Raw genomic sequence first — 21,242 nt, 5'->3', positions numbered from 1 at the left:
GTGTGGAGAAGAACCTTCTAGCTAGCATTCATCCATATTTTCATAAATTTCATAGTTACAATCTGTTTGAATTACAATCTGTGCATTTGGTTTAATTTCGTCAAAAATCAAATCCCCCTTTACTTTAGTGTTCAATTTAGTTAGAAAGTTTCTTAGTTTGTGTTTCTAAGTGTTTTGATTCAAGTTATAACCCAAATTCGTCCAAATTAGGTTAGGTGCTCAAAACTGCCCAGAAAGTGTTTTTAAGGCAGTTTTGAGTGTTTCGGGTGTTGTTTGTGTCTTTTGGTTTGTTTTAGTGTTTTAAGTGTTTAGTTTTGCATTCTTTGAGTCTAGTTTAGTGTTTTAAACTTTGTTTTACGTTTTTGAGTCAGTTTCCAAGTGATTTAGTAATCCCTCCTAATCCTCGGTTTAGAACGATCCCTACTTATACATATACTACAATTGTCAAAAGAGGGTTTTAATTTGTGTGCTTATATATTTCGCATCAAGTTTTTGGCGCCGTTGCCGGGGATTAGCAACTTTGTTAATCCCTTGGATTGTTACTTTCTGTTTGTTTATTTTGTTGAAGTTTCTGACATTGTTTTGTTTTTCTTGTTTTAGGTACTAGTGTATGACTCGGAGTTCTCAACTGATTCGTGAGAATATCTTGGACTTTGACAGTGATTTCGAGAGGACTTTGAGACGAAAGAGGAAGCAACACGAACCAAATCTACCAAGCCCGGAACCTGACCTTGAAGAACAAGTCCTAGAAGAGGAAGAAGAGGCCAAAGCAAGGATATTTGAAGAACCATAAGGCATATGCGTGGACAACTGGACACTCAAGGAGCTTTCGGCTTCGGGATTGGATAATGCCGCACCTTTGTGTATCTAATAACCCCCACCTGCCGAAGGTAAGACCGAAGAGTTCGAGTTGAAGTCAAGTTTGCTCCACCACATTCCAAAATACCATGGGTTGTCCATGGAGGATCCGAACAAGCATCTGAAAGAATTCGAAGTGGTGTGTTCAAGCATGACTCCCGTCAATGTCGACGGAAGTATTTGGAAGATGAAGGCTTTTCCATTCTCTTTAATGGACAAAGATAAAGATTGGTTGTATGAATTAGCTCCCGGAACCGTCACATCATGGGAGAGTATGAATAGGGCATTTCTGGATAAGTTTTTCCCAACTTCTCGAATCATCCTTCTACGTAAAAGGATAAGTGGAATTTAGCAAGATGAAGGTGAGTCTTTCCTAGATATTATGAACGTTTTAAATCACTTATTGCTTCTTGTCCACAGCATCAGATGAAGGAGGAGTTACTTCTATAATACTTCTACGAGGTCAAATGCTCGATGCCTCGGCGGGTGGAACATTGGTGGACAAGACGCCCATGGCTGCCAAGGTCTTGATTGCTAATCGAGCGTTGAACGCTCAACAATACGAAGGAGTAGGCCAAATAGGACCTCCACGGCAGCAAGTTCATGAGGTAAGTTCCACACTCGACATTCATTCACAATTAGCTAATCTTACTTCCATTGTGTCTCAGATGGTCGAAGGAACGAGGATGCAAGGACCAATTGTATGCGGAGTGTGTTCTATCCAAGGACATGCTTCTGAGAAGTGCCCACAACTCATTGAAAATGGTGGATGGGAAAGCGCAAATGCAATTGGATTTCAAGGCCAAAACCAACCAAGGAACGATCCATACTCGAGCACTTATAATCCAGGTTGGAGAGACCACCCGAATTTCAAGTAGAGGGAGCCCCAACAACCACCACAACAAGGAGGCGTTAGACAACAACCCCCGGGGTTCTTCACCAAGCCATACGCACCCACACATCCTCCACAACAATCTGCCCCAAATGCATCAGGTACATCCCTGGACAATGAGACACTTCTTAAGTTACTAACTAATTTGTCTCAGGGGCAAGAGAATCAAGCCAAAGCCATGCAAAATCAAGACAAGAGGGTGGATCAATTGGAGAAGCAAATTGGGCAGATTGCGGAGTTTGTAGGGCAATTCCGAGACCAAGGCAAGCTCCCAAGCTCAACCATTCCAAACCCAAAGGGAGGGTTCGAAACTGCCAATGCAATCACCTTGAGAAGTGGCAAGGAAATTGGAACCACCCCACAACCACCAAAATCAAGCCAAGAAGAAGATGAAAAGCTGCTGCAAGAGGAAGAGAGGAAAGGCAAAGCCACGGCAAGGTTGGAGCAACCTTTGCCGCAACCACTTCAAGCTCCTAGGCCGTCCAACAAATGTAAGGTAGGTCCAAACTCAATTGTTTCTAATGTGATTCCACCAAACGTGCCCTTTCCTAGCAGGTTTATGCAAGCCAAGATAGAGGAGGATGAAAAAGACATCTTAGAGACGTTTAGGAAGGTGCATGTCAATATCCCGCTCCTTGATGCAATAAAACAAATTCCAAAGTACGCTAAGTTTTTGAAGAAGATTTGTACAACAAGGAAACGAATTCGGGAAAAAGAGGTGGTATATGTAAGTGAGAATGTCTCTGCCATATTGCAAAGAAAGCTGCCACCTAAATGCAAAGATCCAGGTAGTTTCACTATCTCTTGCGTAATTGGTAATACAAGGTTCGAACATGCTATGCTAGATTTAGGTGCATCAATTAATGTCATGACATACTCTGTTTATGCATCTATGAATCTAGGAGAGCTTAAAAATGATGGTGTTATTATTCAATTAGCCGATCGATCTAATGCATACCCGAGAGGAGTTTTGGAAGATGTTTTGGTGCAGGTAGACCACTTGATTTTCCCTGCAGATTTCTATGTGCTTGACATGGAGGATTCAACCCACTCTCCACCATCGCCACTCTTACTTGGACGACCTTTCATGAAAACAGCCCACACCAAGATTGATGTTGCCAAGGGAGCCTTAACTATGGAGTTTGGTGGTGATATGATTAACTTTAAAGTTTCTGAATCCATTAAGAATACTAATGATGTTCATTCTTGTTTTGCCATTGGTATAATTAAAAATTTAGGGCAGGAATGTTCAGCACCAATCAAGAAGGATGCATATAGAACCACCATCGAGGAAGGAATTGGAGTGGAGCATAAGGAGCACGCCACTACATTAAAAACACCCAATATGGACGTGCCTAGTGATAAAATTGGCGAGATGGTGGCTGCCCTAGGGGCATTGCCACAACATCCTAGTAAGTCTCCAATCCCAATCCAATTCCAATTTCAACTAATAGGTTGTTACCTTCTTTGGTGCAGGTACCCAATCAATTTCAAGGTGGTGGGAGCATTTATCTGGACTGTAGGAACCCAAACACCAAAATCAGGGAGGATCACTATCCCCTCCCATTCATTGAGCCATACTACGAGAATTTCAAGGAGCATAACGTGGAGGACATACCCCTCCATGCCGTGAGCCCTAATGAAGATTAAAAGAAGGTATCGTCCGGCTGGAAGACGTTAAAGCAAGTGCTTCTTGGGAGGCAACCCATGTGTTCAAACAAGGAGATGATGGAACTCTAGCTCCACAACCAGATTTGCGTACCTAAACTCCTACTCTTTATTGCTTTTACTTTGCCATGTTTGTCATGTTTATTAGTTGTGTATTTGTTTGTTTGTTTTTATGCTTAAAACATTGAGGACAATGTTTGGTTTAAGTGTGGGGGGGGGGGGGGGTAACTAAATGTGTTGATGCAAATTCATGGGATTTTATCACCCATAACTTCCAATGTTGTTCCTTGCTGTTTTTAAGTGTTTTTAAGCTATTTTAGAGTGTTTTAGTGTGTATTGACTTAAAAATCCGAAAATCCCATAAAAATTTGAAAAAATTGTTTTGAAAAACCCAAAAAGAGTTGTTTTTGTGTGTTTGTTTGTGTCGTAGGTTACCTTCCAACACAATGATGAGGATTTGGTTTTTAATTGCATGATGGTTAAAGAAAGTTACAAACATGGATGGACGTTTGATATACTCTTTAGTTTATGCTTGGTTGTAGTTATAGTTTACGAATTCACATGTAATCACAAAGAAAAATTAGTTTTTGTAACATGCTTGAAGGAATGAACTCAAATTAACGCTACATCCCTGTGAGACTTGAGCCTAAACGTTATTTGGAGAGTAATAATCTGTACATCATTGTTTTCTAAAGCCGTTGCATGATCTCATTATTCTTTGCTTGGTTACTATTTAGAAGGCGTTTCATCACTTAGTTCCAAATGCTAGAACTCATGCCCATTTCATTCAAAGCATGTTATTGATTTGCATAACACATATTTAAGATGAAGTTGTGTAGTGATCACTATCAAAGCCAAATAGCCATGTGCCCTTATCTCATTTTGTGTTTAAGTTTAACCCCATTGAGCCGTATTAGCCCATGTTCTTTGTTAACCCATATTATCCTCTTGATCAATGTGTTGCAGAAAATAAGTGTGGGGAAAGGATTATGGATGTGAGTTTATGTGCCATAGGCACGGCTAGAAAGAAAAAGTTGTGAAAAAAAAGAAAAAAAAAGAAAGAAAAAAAAAGTGAAAAAAGAGTTGAAAAGAGTTCCAAAGTATTGTTTGTTGAAGTAAGGGTCCAAAACAATGAATTAGGCCCTAAGAGTTGTTTGAATCTCCCCTGTTTGTCTAAAAGTTGATTTCTGCATTCTAAGGGAATTCTAGGTCTTAATTTCATTACTTTGCTTGCTATTGCTTAAAGAACTTTTGTTTATCCCTATCTTTCCTTGTTAGCCAATACCCCAAGCCCCATTACAACCCTTTACTTCTATCTTGAGTGTTGTGCATTTCAATTTGTGGAGTTTGAATTTGGTATGAGCATATGGTGTCACTGATTCTCGCATCTAAAGTAGTAGCATTCCATTCATGAGATCATATCTAAACATGTTTAATTACTCCAGAAATTGCTTTCTTTGTTATAACATATGTGAGTACTAGTCTTTCATGTTTACATCAATTCTCTCACATATAACTAGTGTAGGGTGTGTAGTCAGAAAATCTGAGTGAAAATTGAGTGCATAACTAGTGAGGAATTGAGGGAATTCTCTAAGGCATGTTACTACATTCAAAATGTGTTTTAATTGATTAAATGCGCACTAGTGAATGGTGACTATGATTAAGTATGTGCTCGAGGGGAAGGAAGACTAAAAGCTATGTGAGTAATGATCTTTGACATGTCATGTTTCATTGGAAATCCCTGAGGCAAACGTTGGAAGGCTTAGGTTATGATATTGTTGTTTTGTTTCGTCTTGTTTTCTTTAGTTGTTTTGTTTTGCTCGAGGACTAGCAAAAGCTAAGTGTGGGGGAATTTGATAGGAGCATATTCATGCGACTTAATTAGCTTGTTCTCGTGCATTTATGTTGTGTTTCCCTAGTTATTTTAGTGTTTAAAGTCACTTTTGTGTGTTTTTAGGTTATAAAGCCAAAGTGTGCAAGAAGATGCAAATTGGAGTCTTTTGGAGCAAAAGAGGAATGAATGAGATGAAGACTTGAAGAAATATGAATTCCTACTCCAACGAGGATTTCTACTCCAACAAGGATTCCTACTTGAAGTAGGAAAGTTAACCCTAGGTTTCCCGTTTTGGTAACCTTTCCTAATCTTAAACGTCCGTATTTTCTAGCCACTTTGAAGGCCTTGTAAGCACTTTAGGACACAAAACGAAGGCCATAGGCCCCTTAAACCCCTTTGTCGTGGCCTCTCCCTTTCTTTCCTTCCCTTGCCGTGCAAGGGGGGCAATTTTGTCCTAGGTTATGCAATTAAACACATGCTTCTCTCCTAAACTAAACCCTAGCCGCACCTTGCAGCCACTCCCCTTTAATTTCTGATTTATTTTCCTAAATTCTAGTAGCCTTTGACTTAATTTTAGTTAATAAAAATAAGCTAGGGTTTTATTTTATGAAACCCTATATAAACCCTCTTTAGCCGCACCCTAGGGAAGCTTTGATTCATTCTTTTCATATATTCAGCCATTCACTCAAAAACCTCTCAGCCGCAGCCACCCATTCATCTTCTCCCTTCAAGCCGCAACATCCATCCATTGCAGCCCCTTCCACCTCCTTGTCGTAGCCTCTCATCCATTCCCCCCACCATTCCACACCCCTTGCCGCAACCCTTTACCACCCAAAACCCATCTACAACCTAGAAAATCATCCCAAATCATCCAAAAACATCTCTGCCGCAGCAAGGAGAAGAAGGAAGAGGAGCTTAAGCGTGCAGAAATTCAAGTGGATTCCTTGGGCGTTTTAGGTGTAATCAATCTTTTGTTCTTTATGTTTAATTTCAATTTTGTTTCTCTTTCTGTGAACATGAGAGGCTAAATCCCTAGTTAGTTAGGGGGTGATTCGAAACCATGTTTATGCTTGCAATATAAATTGATTACCTTCGGTTGGAATTTCATGAGTTGTGGATTCAATTTGTTTAACTGCTTGATTGATAACTTATTTGTGTATGTTTATTGAGAGTGCACGTTTAGTTTTCATGCATGAATATGACGCTAGAATATAAGTGAGTTTCACCTAATAGTTATGAACTTATATTCACAAGTAGTGGAGGTTGCTTATAAACAATCGCGTTAAATGAATTCTTGGCACTAGTTTCATGCTCATCATACTAACGAATGCCTCGTCAACACTTATAGTTTTCATGTTGCTTAATGATCTTTGGTTGTATCTTTATTGTGCTTTTCACGTAAAGGACTTTTGGAGAATGTTTTGAATTGCGTATGCGCGGTCCCATCCAATTCATTAACTTAAGGAGAACTTGAAGGTTAATTTAAGCGAACCTAATTAACCCGGGGTGTTAAGTTTCATGATTCATCGAAAGACCAACTGAAAATCATCTTGTATGCAAGTGTGATATGTGTGGAGAAGAACCTTCTAGCTAGCATTCATCCATATTTTCATAAATTTCATAGTTACAATCTGTTTGAATTACAATCTGTGCATTTGGTTTAATTTCGTCAAAAATCAAATCCCCTTTACTTTAGTGTTCAATATAGTTAGAAAGTGTCTTAGTTTGTGTTTCTAAGTGTTTTGATTCAAGTTATAACCCAAATTCGTGCAAATTAGGTTAGGTGCTCAAAACTGCCCAGAAAGTGTTTTTAAGGCAGTTTTGAGTGTTTTGGGTGATGTTTGAGTCTTTTGGTTTGTTTTAGTGTTTTAAGTGTTTAGTTTTGCATTATTTGAGTCTAGTTTAGTGTTTTAAACTTTGTTTTACGTTTTTGAGTCAGTTTCCAAGTGATTTAGTAATCCCTCCTAATCCCCGGTTTAGAACGATCCCTACTTATACATATACTACAATTGTCAAAAGAGGGTTTTAATTTGTGTGCTTATATATTTTGCATCAATTACTGCATTCTCTGATTTAGACTGGGCAGCTGATCCTAACACTAGAAAAGTTAAGTTTTAAAGAGTAGTCTTGTGAAAGGTTCGATGGTGAGGCAGCGAGAACGGCTGTGGGACGATGCATGTGAGTGTCTACTGCTCTACTTTTTTATGGTTTTCCTATTGCAGTTGGGGGTGATTTTGTTACTTAAGCATAATCTTGATTTGATTGTAAGAATGGATTTTGGGAATTAGGATTGGGTTGTAAACATGAAAAATCTATAACGAATGAAACGAGAACACATGTACATAGTAGATTTGTATTGATGAATTTGTAAGGTTACAATCTCTGTTTACAATTTTCCTTTGATTCAATCTTCAAATTTGATGTAAATGTATATGTTGTTGATCTAAAGGTCGCGATGACTTGATCTTAGACGAACGATTAAACAATTGCTTCAAGTTTTGAGCTTGAAACAATACGTAGATAGTCTTCACCTCAAAGTTGCGGCACGGGTCTTGACAACTTGATCTTAAATCGAACGTTGTTACAAGTTTTAAGCTTGCAACAAAGTCTTGAAGGAATTGACACAAGTGTTTGTTGATTCTTCAAGGGAATGCTTCGACTTTGGTCGAAAGAAAGCTTCGAATTTGGTTGTGTATTCTTTGAAGAAAGCTTTGGCAACATATGAGTCTTCAAAGATTTGGCAAAGGTTCTTCTCAATGTGAGAATTTCGGCCTTTGAACGTAGATATTGTCGACCTTATGCTTGTCTTGGGACCTTGTATTTATAAACTTCCAAAGTCATGCCTTTGGGTGGATTTGGCTTTGATTTGTGTCTTGATTCCTCCATGGGAGAATTTAGGCATGTTTTGTATCTTGTTTTCAGCCACTTTCCCTTGCTTGGCCGAAATCTATAGGGCTTTCTTGCCTATTTTGTGAGCAATCTTTAATTCTTGCTTGTTTTGTGAAGATGCTTTAGCTTTCTTTCTGGCTTTGGGAGCAATTTGAACCCCTTGCCGATTTTTAAGGGTATTCCCCCATTTTGGCCTAATTTTGGGAATGCTTTTGAGCTTCCTTTGCTTAACTTGTACCACATGTCATTGATGACTTGTCCATTTGTGATGATTCATATACCACGTGGAGCTTTGTGATGCATCATTTGCATGCAATGAAATTTACATGTCTATATGGGTATTGTTTGTTAAGATAATACGGTTGGTCTATTTAGTAGTTTGCCATCTCAGCTTTTTCTTGGGAATAAAGGCATTTGATAATCTTAACAATTTTCTTTTTCTCAAAAACAATCTTGACCATAATTTATTTTGTGATGCAAATCTTTGGAGTGTTGGATACTAAAGGCATCAAGAGTAGTCTTAGCATCATTGGTTGAGTTGATCAAAGTTGTAATTAAATTTTGTGTCACCCATTTTTTAAGTTCGATCTCACATTTTTCAATAATAAAAAAAAATTATATTGGAGCCGGTATAAAGTACCTTGAAAAGTGAGTAGTGGTAAAAAGTATTACCATGAATTAGTGATACCAAAGTGGTCCCAAGACCACCTAGGATCCAGCAAATATATATGTGAAGGTTTTCCAAGAACTCTTCGAATGTTTGATATGGGTCCCTTTTGTGCCCAATAAATGTTTGATGTAATGCATGCTAGGCATATCTTGGCAGCACTTAGCAGGTTGTGTCAAGTGTTGTCAAGAGCACTTGACAAATTCTCTAGATATCACTCATCAGATTGCTTTGGTATATGTCGATCTATGTTGACATGTGTGCAACATGGTTCAGCTGACGACAATTGTTCAAAGAAATGCCTTAGTGAATAAACTAATTTTTTTTTTTTTTTTTTTTTTGTGATTCAAATCTTGAATCCACCACTGTTACGAAGACAATGACTCAAACTTAAAACATGTTATTTCTCTTTCTATATTAAGCGTTGAACTTGTTTAAGAAACAAACCAAGCTTGACTTAGACATGCCCAAATCGTAAAGCACGTAAGTAGCTCGTTAATAAGAAGCTTGAAAATGTTATACAAGCAGACCCTCTCATTGTTGTAAATTAGCTCGTATTCGACTTCTCTTTTTTACCCCGCTTGAGATCGGCTCGAAAATAAATGAGCCAACCAAGTTGAGCTCTTATAAAATTTTAACAAACCCAACTTAAACATGATGAAATTCGCAACATTTATATCCCTTGTTAAATTTGGAGAGGTGATTTTCACACATTCTTTTTATTTTTTTCACACACCAACTTTATTTATGATCATCATATAATAAATGGAAACAAAAAATAAGACTAAACATAGGTGTGAAAGAAGTTAAAAACAGTGTTTAATTACTATTTCTTTAAACTTAGTAGGGCATCAGGGTGGTTTGGAAAAAGTATCTCAACATGAGATGTCCAGAACTATTGTGGACTTGGACTATGGAGATACATGTTCTTAATTATTAATGTTGCAGCTGAAACTTATTGGGCTTAGTTTATGGTGAATTTAATGGTGAGATTTCTTTCTTCCAAATTATGGGTCCACTTGTGCATTCCTATTATTTTGGAGGGTGAAGTAGTAGAATTCTTTTTTTTTTTTATAACAAATAATATTACACTAAAGGAAAACGGGTGGGCTTAGCCTCGTAATGAGCTATCAATAATTTGATTCAAATTCAACTTTGGCGAGAATCAAACCTAAGACCTCCCACTTATATGTAAAAAGAAATACCACTAAACTGTAGCACTAAGTGGCAAGTAGTAGAATTCTTAGACAAGAATAATCAGAGTACATCTTTTACATACCCTACATTTAATAGTAAAAATGTATGTATATAACGGACACATATATAGGCCATGGCCTTGCTACATGAAAATAATAGAACAAAAAAAATAGAAAATGAGGGAAACTAAGGCAGATACTAGGGTAACAGAGAGTGGAATACTTCCTTTGTCTTTCCTTATAAGCATTCCTTCAATGATAGGGTAGTTCATTACTATGACATAGAAGGGTATGAAAACTTGTATGAACATCTTGTCCAACTCCCCCACAAAGATCCCTCTAGCAATCCCCACAACAAATGATGCCATGTTCAAGATGACTATGGCAACCATTGGACAAGAAATAGTCGTGATGTTTGGAAATCAAATACTCCCATATTGTAACGCTTGAGTGGTTCGACGTCGTCGACTTTATTCGTTGGAAAAAAACTGGCTTCTCTCATTCCAAGTTTCTTCATGAAAGCATCCACACTACCATATAAATGGGATGTGACTGACTTCATCATCCATATCCTCTGCTCATTTACCCAATGTCTAAATGTTGACCCCGTTGCGAGCACCTCGTATAAATGTTTAGAATGGGATGATAGGAATATGAACGAAAATACCATGAAATAAGTATTTGAGACCTGCGAAGAACAAGACCGACATACTATTATGTCAAAATCATACTACTAAAGTTGTTTAACAACTAATTAAGAGGGTAATGCTTTCGTATATACTATACAAATACTTATATCAACAGACTGTGAGTTTCAATTTTTAACCACACATGTTCATAATTAGTAAATGGTTTAGTTTCAATCTTAAGAACATAAAGCAAGTGCACATTTCCCTTGATAGTGAAAGTCATCATATATTTTGAATCATTTATACAGAAGAATTTTTAAAGAAACTTGTAAAAAAATATAGGTATAATAAGAGAAAATTACCTGAGGGTATAAAGGAATGCCATTGAGTAGGCAGAGTTGAGGAATGGTAGCAAAGCCCCAGAGCGACAAGAAATAGAAAATGGGGAAAAGGGCAAGTTCTGCATAACACATGCTGTGAAGAAAAGTGGGCATTTTGAAAGGGCCATATATAAGAGGATTAAACTTCGAGATAGCAACATCAACCAAGCCGGAGGACCATCTTGTCCCTTGGACCAAAAAATCATCCAAATTGGTGGTGCCACTGCCCAAGAATTGTGGCCTTTTTGGATCACAATACACTGAAATCCAACCTTTGCAATGCAAATGAAACCCTGTGAAGTAATCTTCCACCACTGAACCGTATAAGAAACCAACCTGCATGCCACAAATAAAAGAAGATCACCATTAGCTCAAAGTTGGAGGAATGCTATGCTGAGTCACCTCCCGAGCGGGTTACTATGAGCGCTTGATACATTGTGCTACTAACACGTATCAACTCCTCACAATTGACTAAGCTTGGCATATTCTTTTTTTGGAAATAAGTAAGGTTTCAATAGTTTAATTGTACTCGCCTCTTTGCCCCATTTGGTGCCATCTTCATAAGCACAAGATGCTAGTAGTTGGGTTTCATTTGGCTGTGCATTATTTCTTTGGACGAACATACGATCAGGCTTGTTGATTTGGCGGAGGGATTTGATGAACTCTTTGGATGGACCAAAACATTGTCTAAGTTTCATTGCATCCCCGGCTGATCATCCAATAGTGAAACTAATTTAGTGACCTAAAAAACGTATGAACGCATATATTGCGGACAAATTCATAATTTTAATGTATATGCTTATTAAACCAAATTAAGGTATTTAATTAATTGAATTTGTATTTACCTTCACTAATGGAACTTTCACATAAGGACACCCTCTTGATGTAGTAGCCAGTACCACACACGCATGGCCCTCCAAGCCCATCATAACCTTTCCATAGCACCTATTTATATACAAGTCCATACCAATTCTAGTCAAAGATTATTATATGCATTTGTACATATGACATATAATTGATTGATGCAAAGTTTGGTCCTTGAGTTCTTATGTACCTTAAATGCTGATCTCAACTGACTGTCATAGATATCGTTGTTACTGATGTTGCAAAATTTTTGAGGAAATTGAACAAATGCTAGAGAGTGTGATATCTTGGGGTCAAGGTGGAAACACATTGCTTGCCGAGCCGAACTTGCATCATGGCAATGCATGTCACAATCTAAACCTAATATGTAAGGCGAATTGCTTATAACTGCCGACTCACGTAGCTGATCAGAACAACGTCAACGTTACTTATCAAATAGTATACTATGTAGGTAATTATATCAAACTGTCAACCAAAGTTATCAATTAATTGAACGAACTATTTTTTAGGACATAGTGGTTAATTGACAGCTAGCTTGACAGTATATAAGTAACACACATATATGGTAAGAGAATATTACTTAAAATCGACACATAAATAGTGACAAAATTACAAAAAGAGAGATGCATGCATACAAGAACATTGAGCGCTCCGGCCTTGAAATGATGAGGTTGAGAAGGTCTTTTTTCACGAGAAACATAAATAAGAAGAGGCCTATTTTTGGCTTCATTTGCTTGAATTGCATCAGCATTATCACTGGACGTTTCTTGTATTACCTGCCAAAATTCCAGATATGATTCTTAGGATGAATTTGTATGTAATTAAAACAATATGTCTTTCCTTACAAGAATATTAGGTTCCTTTGTGGTTGAATTCTTATAGCAAGCCTGATGTTGACAAAGTTAATGATATGAATTGTGTGCAGACCACTTTTTTCCCATTTGTTGGATGTATTGGTAAAATAGAAAATAATTTGGAAATTAAGTAGGCATGTCAGTTGTGAGGCACGGGTTATCAACGTTACTATCACTAGGAAAATACTAATTACATGTTAATACAATGAAATCATAATTTTGACACTGATAAATTAAAACTTCATATGACATATCAGTTCAATAATACAATGTCTTGTGATGATAAACTTAAACATAATATTATATTATTGGACTATAACGCCATAGTTATAATAAACTCTTTCTATGTCAGTACTTCTCGTCACCGATCCTACTTTTATTTTATTGGTCTTAAATAAATCTGTCTTTCGTATTGATGAGAATCACCAAAGCTAAAGTACTAATCAACAGAATTGGATCCCATCCGGATCTATTCTTGACCATTCATCATGTATCATGCGGTCAGAAATCATTTGATGTTGTTTATTTAAAATCAAACACAAATAATATCTGACAAAACTAATCGCACGATGTACGATAAACGGCTAGAATGTGAGGATCCTTAGAATCCCCACAAAGTAGATCCAGAGAGGATCCCTTTCCCTAACCAGCAAACAATGTCCTATGTAGGGGACATTAATACCTCAATTATCGCAGAGTGATCTCGACGACTATTGCTCCTAGTGTCCCCAATCCTTGCATTTTCTGTCACACTTTGCTTAAACGCCTCGTATTTCTCCTGCGATCAAATCTTCGCCATTAGCTTTGTTGCAGAAAAATATCATTATATTTCTTCATGAGGAATTTGCTTTGAGAAATAACCAAAAAAAAAAAAAAACGAAAAGTCAATCTTGCACTTATTCGCTATCATTCTTTTTGTCATTTTAACTGACCATTTTATGTATTTTCTCAAAAATAATAATCTTCAAATGCATAGACTCGACCTCTATTAAAAAGGTAGTACATGAGAGATGCCCAATTGAATATTTACAACTAATTATATCATTCTGAGAACAGAAATTCTGTACGTTCTCTCACGTTTAACTAGTGAGAAAATGTAAAAGGGAATTCTGGTGTTGATTGACACACAAATACGTACAAAAAAAATAAAGAAATTATAATTAACCTTAATATGCTCTTTCTCTTGTACGAACTCACTGCCCCCAAAACCACCGTTCTCATCCCCGTCATCCTCTCCTGCAGAGAAATAAGCCTCCGGAGCTGTACACTTGATTCCATACCTCTTACAAAACGGAAGCCACCACTTTGCAAACCTCCAAGCCTCTCTCATCCCATTCAAAGTCACGGCAGCACCAGCGTCATCAGAGAGATACACGTGAAGCTTTTCTGGTGGATAGTCCATTGCCATGGCAGATAACACCGTGTTCATTACCCCCACGGTTGGCTCCTTCTCCGGATCCGCGGTGCAAATAAACACGTCAATCGGCGGAAGCTTGTCATCCTCCGGAAGCCTCTCTGGGAACACAGTTCGCGAAACTGTCCGCCATCGGAATGATTGGCTGAGGAGCCATTCGAAGGCAAGGAGGACTTCCGAGGCAAAGACAAGAAGCCATGGTAGGGTTGTGGCTTTGGTTTTGGGGTGTTGGAAGAAGAAAGAGGCCCTATAGGAAATCAAGAAGACTAGAGCGATCGAGTGGACGAGGATATGTGTCCGGTTGATGAAGTTTGAAAGCTTGTGGACGTGGCAGAGATGGAGAGGGAGCTTAGAATTCTCCATAGCTTCTTCTGTGGCAATTATATGTGTTCTTGCACTCAAGGATCAGCAAGCAACATCCTCCACCTCCTTTTAAAGTACAATATCACTGTCTAGTTATCGTTTAAAATACTGTCCACTAAATGATGAAATTAGGATTTCATTATCAAAATTAATTTAATTAGTAATATAGGAAGTAGTCAAAAAGTCTTTTAGTAATTTAATAAACTAATGGAAAATAGCTGTAAATTTTTTTTTTGCCTTTTACTTTGGATGTAACTGAGGATTTATTCAATGGGAACTAGCCGATGAGCACACACTCTGTGTGTGTGAACAATTTCATTTTGTTTTTTGTTCTTTGTTTTTTTTATTAAGGAGTGTGATTAGCTTTTAAAATTTTAAAAAGAGTATGAAAAAATGATGATGGGACAATTTTTCTTAATAAGTACATATTTTATCTTAATAATACATAATTACTGTTTTTTGACCTCCTTATGTAAATATTGTTTATCAAAAAAGAGGGTAAAATAGGAAACATAGGGATATGATTGTCATTTTATCAAAAGATACAAAATTACTATTTTACCCTCCTGGTGTCAATATTATGTATTCAAAAGTGAGGGCAAAATTGGAAAAAGAGGGAAAAACATTGACAAAGGCTCTTCTCTTAATAGAATAGATGATTGATATGCCTAAATCATCTATGTTTTATTTTTTTATATTTTTTTTACGAAATAAGAGCTTTTTCTGTTTTTATTGATCAACACGATGACCCCTAACTACCAATGTTCTTTGACTGAAATCTTTGTGATTTTTAGTTTTTGATCGAAGTCCCTGACATTAATGTATGTATTTCTATGTAGGTTATTATATTTTTAACTTAAAAATGAAATTTGTAGTTATTTATATTAATGAGATTTAAAATAAAACTCCATAATTTATGGGATTAAAAATATTAAAGATAAATTATACTCTTTAATATATTGTGTGTGTGTCTATACCTAAAAACATGGGTACATTCATAAAAAAAAACTAACCAAAAAATTATAGCACCAAAACATGGGTACATTTTTCAACAAAAAAAAAAAAAAAGATATTAGGCTTAATAACATTATTAAATTTCTTCTATTAAACTTGACATAGATACATTCTCAAATGACACACCTCGACCGAAATCAAGGCGTGTTGGCCGTCACGTGAGAGTGACGTAACCATTGCACAGTGCAGAAGCAAAATGATAAAGAGAAATACGAATAAATAAAAACCAAACGACTAATAGTACTAGCTAAGATAACATGCTAGTGCAAGAGTAAGTGTGAAATACAAAACCAGAGCATAAATAGCCTAAGTGCAGTCCGACTGGACAATTACTAAATAAACAACACCCAAAGGTGATCCTACATTTGTGAAATCTGTCAGAACCACCACCATTCGACTCCTAAGCTTGCAAAGAGTCCAAAAATACCAACCACGATCACGATCCACGATGTTTGAAAGGATTTTGAGGGTTGTCTGTACAGGTTGTATGGAAATGGAAGAAGAATCCGAGAGGGAGGAGAAAGAGAGGATCAACGAGGAAAGGGATTGGTGTGTGTGAGTGTGTGTGTGTGGTCTAGTTGAGTCACCAACCAAAACCAAATCACCCACGACACCAACTAATGTTCAAGGGAAAAATCGTCATTTCATGCCATCGATAACATAATTCGGGACAGGCTGTCACATCAAATCAACGAAATAGAATGTACCCATATAAGTTTAAAATGGATTAGAGAAAAGATTGAATGAATTTTATATAAAAATGGGTACATTTTATATTAAAAAATGGTACATTTTTCATATAACAAATTAGTATATTTAATAATGGGTACATATCAATTTTTTTATAAAAATTTAATGGGTACAAACTTATTCTAATTTTTTTTTTTTTATATTTTAGAAATGTTTGAATTGAAAATTAATTAGGAGTTTAATTATTAAAACTCTAAGTTGGCGACGTTTCTATTTTCTTTCAATTTTTTGACTCACAAATTCCATATAGCATAATTGCATATTGCATGAACAAATATATATATGGACAAAATATATGAACGTATATACAATATATATAATTGAAAGGAAAATATAAATATAGGGGGTTCATGCATCATGGGGAATGTTTTCATGTTTCATGGTCGTTTCATATATCTTAATTTATTTTAAAAGAACATGACTGGCGGAAAACAACAGAGCTTTGAATTGTAAAAGATCCATCTCTGATAGCTGGAATTACATCTCCAATGCGTTGTATCACGTTCAACACAGAAAAATTAGTAGGACTGACAATTTCTTGAATGAATACCCTAGATATGTTAGGATTTACACAATCACATTCCTAATTTAATAAGACTGACAATTTCTTCAATGAATAATTTTCACTTCCATACGTAAGATTTACTGCCTATTGTCAGAAGACAAAATAACAAAACATCGCATGGTTCCTTCCAGAACCCTCTCTAGGTTTCAAGATCTTTCCTCTGTTTGAGGGTGCTTCTCACATTCTTATGTGAGCGATCCCGATCGAGATCGTGCTTCCCTTTGTAGTCGCCGGTCTTAGCTACGGTTGGGATCGGCGGGTAGCTTTTTGTTTTTGTTTTTTCTTTCTTTTCCCCTTCCATTTGCTGCTGGTTCTTCCAATTTTCTTCTATGGCTTTCCTAATTCTTCAACCCCCATGGGTACCCCTTTTCATGGCCCTTCCTTGCTTCGTTTTTCAGCCATGTTTTTGTAAACACGAGAAATTCCTGAAACAAGCGACAAGAATACGTGTACAAAATATATATTTTTTATTAAAGATTTTGGGGTTACAATCTCTTTGTAATTTGGTCCTCTGATTCTATCTTCGTAGGGTGTAGGTTTGTGGATGAGTTGCTGATCCAAAGGGCCGTCGGGGGCTTGATCTGAGGATGAACAGTTGATGAATGAATCTTCAAGGGGCGTTGGGCTTGATCTTGAAGAATGGTGGGAGTTTTTCAAGGGCCGTTAGGGCTTGATCTTGAAGGTGAACGGATGAGCGGATCTTCAAGGGCTTTTGGGCTTAATCTTGAAGAACGATTGGATGTGTGGATTTGTTGAGGTTGTTGATCCAAAGGGCCGTCGGGGCTTGATCTAAGGATGAACGGATGATGAATGAATCTTCAAGGGCCGTTGGGGCTTGATCTTGAGTTGGTGGAAGTTCTTCAAGGGCCGTTGGGGCTTGATCTTGAAGGTTGATGGATGATGAACGATGAACACTTTCTTCAAGGGCCGTCGGGGCTTGATCTTGAGTTGGTGGAAGTTCTTCAAGGGCCGTTGGGGCTTGATCTTGAAGGTTGATGGATGATGAACGATGAACTCTTTCTTCAAGGGTCGTCGGGGCTTGATCTTGAGTTGGTGGAAGTTCTTCAAGGGCCGTTGGGGCTTGATCTTGAAGGTTGATGGATGATGAACGATGAACACTTTCCTCAAGGGCCGTCGGGGCTTGATCTTGAGTTGGTGGAAGTTCTTCAAGGGCCGTTGGGGCTTGATCTTGAAGGTTGATGGATGATGAACGATGAACACTTTCCTCAAGGGCCGTCGGGGCTTGATCTTGAATTGGTGGAAGTTCTTCAAGGGCCGTCGGGGCTTGATCTTGAAGGAGGATTTGACGAAGAACGAAGAGTGCTTTCTTGATCCTTCGGGATTTGCTTGAGAGCTTTAGAGTTTCAAAGCTTCTTCCTTTCTTCCTTTCTTTCTTTCTTCCTTTCTTTCTTTTCTTCCTTATGAATGCCTTTGGCCTCCTATTTATAGAATTCCAAAACTTGATTTTTGGATTTAAATAATCAGATGAAATAAATCATTTCTGCCAGGTATTGACACGTGTCATATTTGATGACTTTTCCAATTTATTTCGATTTTTCGTTGAGGCACACGCTACATGTAAAATTTATGTGATACGTGAGCGCTGAAATTTTAATTATTGGTCAACATTTATTTCACCGAAATTTTGATGTCTACAAATGCCCCCACTTCAAGGCGCGTCGTAAACATGTGCTTGTCACGTGTAGAAGATGCGTTTTGAAGTCCCTTAATGTAGATGTCAACCCAAGGGCCGTCGAGGCTTGATCTTGAGTTCGACTGGAAGATTTTCTGGTTTCCTCCAATCGTTGATTTTCCGCAGGCTTACTCTTGAACTGAGCCGGAGGATTCTTTTGGTCTCCTCCGAAGGTCTGAACTTACTCCTTTGATCTGGAGTTGAATTTGATTCAAGGGTGGTGAACACTTGATTTTGAATCGGACTTGTGATTTCTTCAAGGGCCATCGAGGCTTGATCTTGAACTGGGCTGGAGGATTCTTTTGGTCTCCCCCTATCGTTGATTTTCCTTTGTGCTACTCTTGAACTGGGCAGCAGGATTCTTTTGGTCTTCCCCGAAGGTCTGAGCTTACTCCTTTTTTTCTGTTTCTTTGTTCAATCTCTCCAATTCGTATTGAAGAGGGTTAGAGGATAGCTCAGCATATGCAGTCGTAGCTTGTCTCCACATGCTTCAATGCATCATTTTCACTTGCCTTACTTGCTCCCCTCTGCAGAAGTGGTATTTCCTTATGCAGGTTTGGCATCTTCTCGTGTAGTATTTGTCCTCTGATGCAGGAGTTGAATGCAACCTTTGCATTTAAATGGTGCTTCAAAACATTACTTCTCAGCGACGATGAGTACTCGAGAGCAATGCAAGGTAAGCAACCAGGCAAAGGTTCCAGGCAATCAGTTCCAGGTCGGAAGTTTGATTTCAGGTTCCGACTGATAACTCTATTTCCCCTTTTCCTGCATGTAAGAGCAAGGACAAAGAAAAGGACAGGGAAAAAGCATGATATGAGATACCTTTGCTTTCGCCCTTGATGATATGAGATACTTTTGCTTTTGAAGAAGCGGTGAATGAATCAGCACATGCTTCCATCTACCGTTTCCTTCTGGGTCATCTGTACTCCAGGCATCTGGTATCATCTTTGGGGAAGAGGAAAAAATTGAGTATTTTGAGATGTTTTGCTGGGAGTGTACTCTCGGAGGTGAGGAAGAGTTGGGCATTTTTTTTTCGCAGGTCTGCCTTGCCATAAAAGATGAAGGTCGACATATATAGGGATTTCCCAATAGCAAGTGGTGGTACTGTTCTTTTACCCTTGTCGACAAACGTTTTGATCCCGCAAATTCGGCTTTTTGAAATAGTGACGACTCTTCGATCTTTGAATACGCCTCTTTGATTTCTGAACGACGCCTCTTCGATTTCTGAACGAGCGTCTCTTTTGACAAAGTGGCACGCGTTTTCTGAAAAGCAGAGAAAGCGTCGCCGAACTTTGCGCTTGTCAACTAAAGATGTGTAGCTGCGATGATGACCTCCACGTGATCTTTTGACAAAGTGGCACCCGTGCTCTGAAAAGCCGCGAAAGCGTCGCCAGCCTCCACGTGTTTTCAACTTTGTCGGAGATCTTTTGACAAAGTTGAACGCGTTTTCTGGAAAGCCGAGAAAGCGTCGCCTAACTTACGCCGGAAAATCCAGCTTTTGAGATTTGCACAGCAATGTCTCTTCACTTTTGAATAAGCGGCCCTTCGATTTCTGAACCAACGCCTCTTTGATTTCTGAGCAAGCGCCTCTTCCTTTTTATAGAGGTATTGATCACCTGTAACATGCATACTTTGAAGGTTGCTTATTCCTGAAAATCATCTCCGGCCTTTTGAGTTTTAACTCCATCCACCCATCTCTTTTAACACCTTTGAAAAATGGCTAACCCATCGAACCTTAGCTTAGAATTGAGTCTCAGCAGTGATCCGGTTGCGCCGCTTCAAGGTAATGTATGGTGTCCTTCTTTCTTATCTTCTAACGGTCCTCTTACAGGTGAAGACTCCGTGATGCAGGACGCCACAACAGCTACAATAGTAGCTAGGAACCTCCTCACTCCAAAAGATAGTAGGCTGCTGTCAGGACGGTCCGATGAGTTGGCCGTTCAAGAGTCCCTCGCTCTTAGTGTTCAGTGTGCGGGCTCTGTGTCCAACATGGGCCAACGCCTGCTTGCTCGGTCCCGTCAGGTGGAATCATTGATGGCAGAGGTGGAAGATCTTAAGCAGGAGATTAAACAGCTTAAGTACGAGAATAGAAGTTTGCATGTGCTTGCAAATAACTATTCGTCGGGCATGAAGAGGAAGCTTGATGAGCTTGATGATCGTCAACGGTTTGCAGCTTTCTTCCAGAGGCACCTCTTTCCTGGGTCATCCAGCGTTCCGCCAAGTATTGAGGCCTCGAATGCTCTATCTCCGATGCCTCTTGCTCCGATGCCTTCTGCTCCGATGCCTCCTGCTCTGAGAGTGTTGCCACGTAGTGGGGCTTCACGTACACATCCTTTGTGAAAGCTTCAACTTGTTTTTTTTTTTCTTTTTTTCTTTTTTTTTTTTTTTTTTTGTACACATTTGTAATTTCTCGAGAATCAATGAACATGCTTTGTTTTATTTAGTGTATTATGCTAAATACAGATAAAACATATACATCACCGTCCATCACCATTTTTTTTTCTTTTCTTTGCTTTCGGTGGCGCTGATCCACCATTCATTTATATATATATATATATATATATATATATATATATATATATATATATTTCAGATGGTGCCAGAAGCACCACCATCATTTTTTTTCTTTCTTTTTTATTATATATATATTTTTTTTTTATTTTTTTTTTTCACATGGTTCCAGAAGCACAATCATTGTTTTTATTATACATA

At 38.0% G+C, this 21,242-nt stretch overlaps 1 pseudogene; it reads right to left on the bottom strand.

The window, feature by feature from the left end:
- Window positions 1-10,021: 10,021 nt before the first annotated feature.
- LOC103936880 lies at window positions 10,022-14,590 on the bottom strand (annotated as a pseudogene).
- Between the last annotated feature and the right edge of the window lie 6,652 nt (window positions 14,591-21,242).

Source organism: the organism of the source record quoted next, unplaced genomic scaffold (genome assembly GCF_019419815.1).
Source record: "Pyrus x bretschneideri cultivar Hongxiangsu unplaced genomic scaffold, Pyrus_bretschneideri_v1 Contig53, whole genome shotgun sequence".
Classification (NCBI taxonomy): Eukaryota; Viridiplantae; Streptophyta; class Magnoliopsida; order Rosales; family Rosaceae; genus Pyrus; species Pyrus x bretschneideri.
This window is presented reverse-complemented; position numbering and strand designations above follow the sequence as displayed.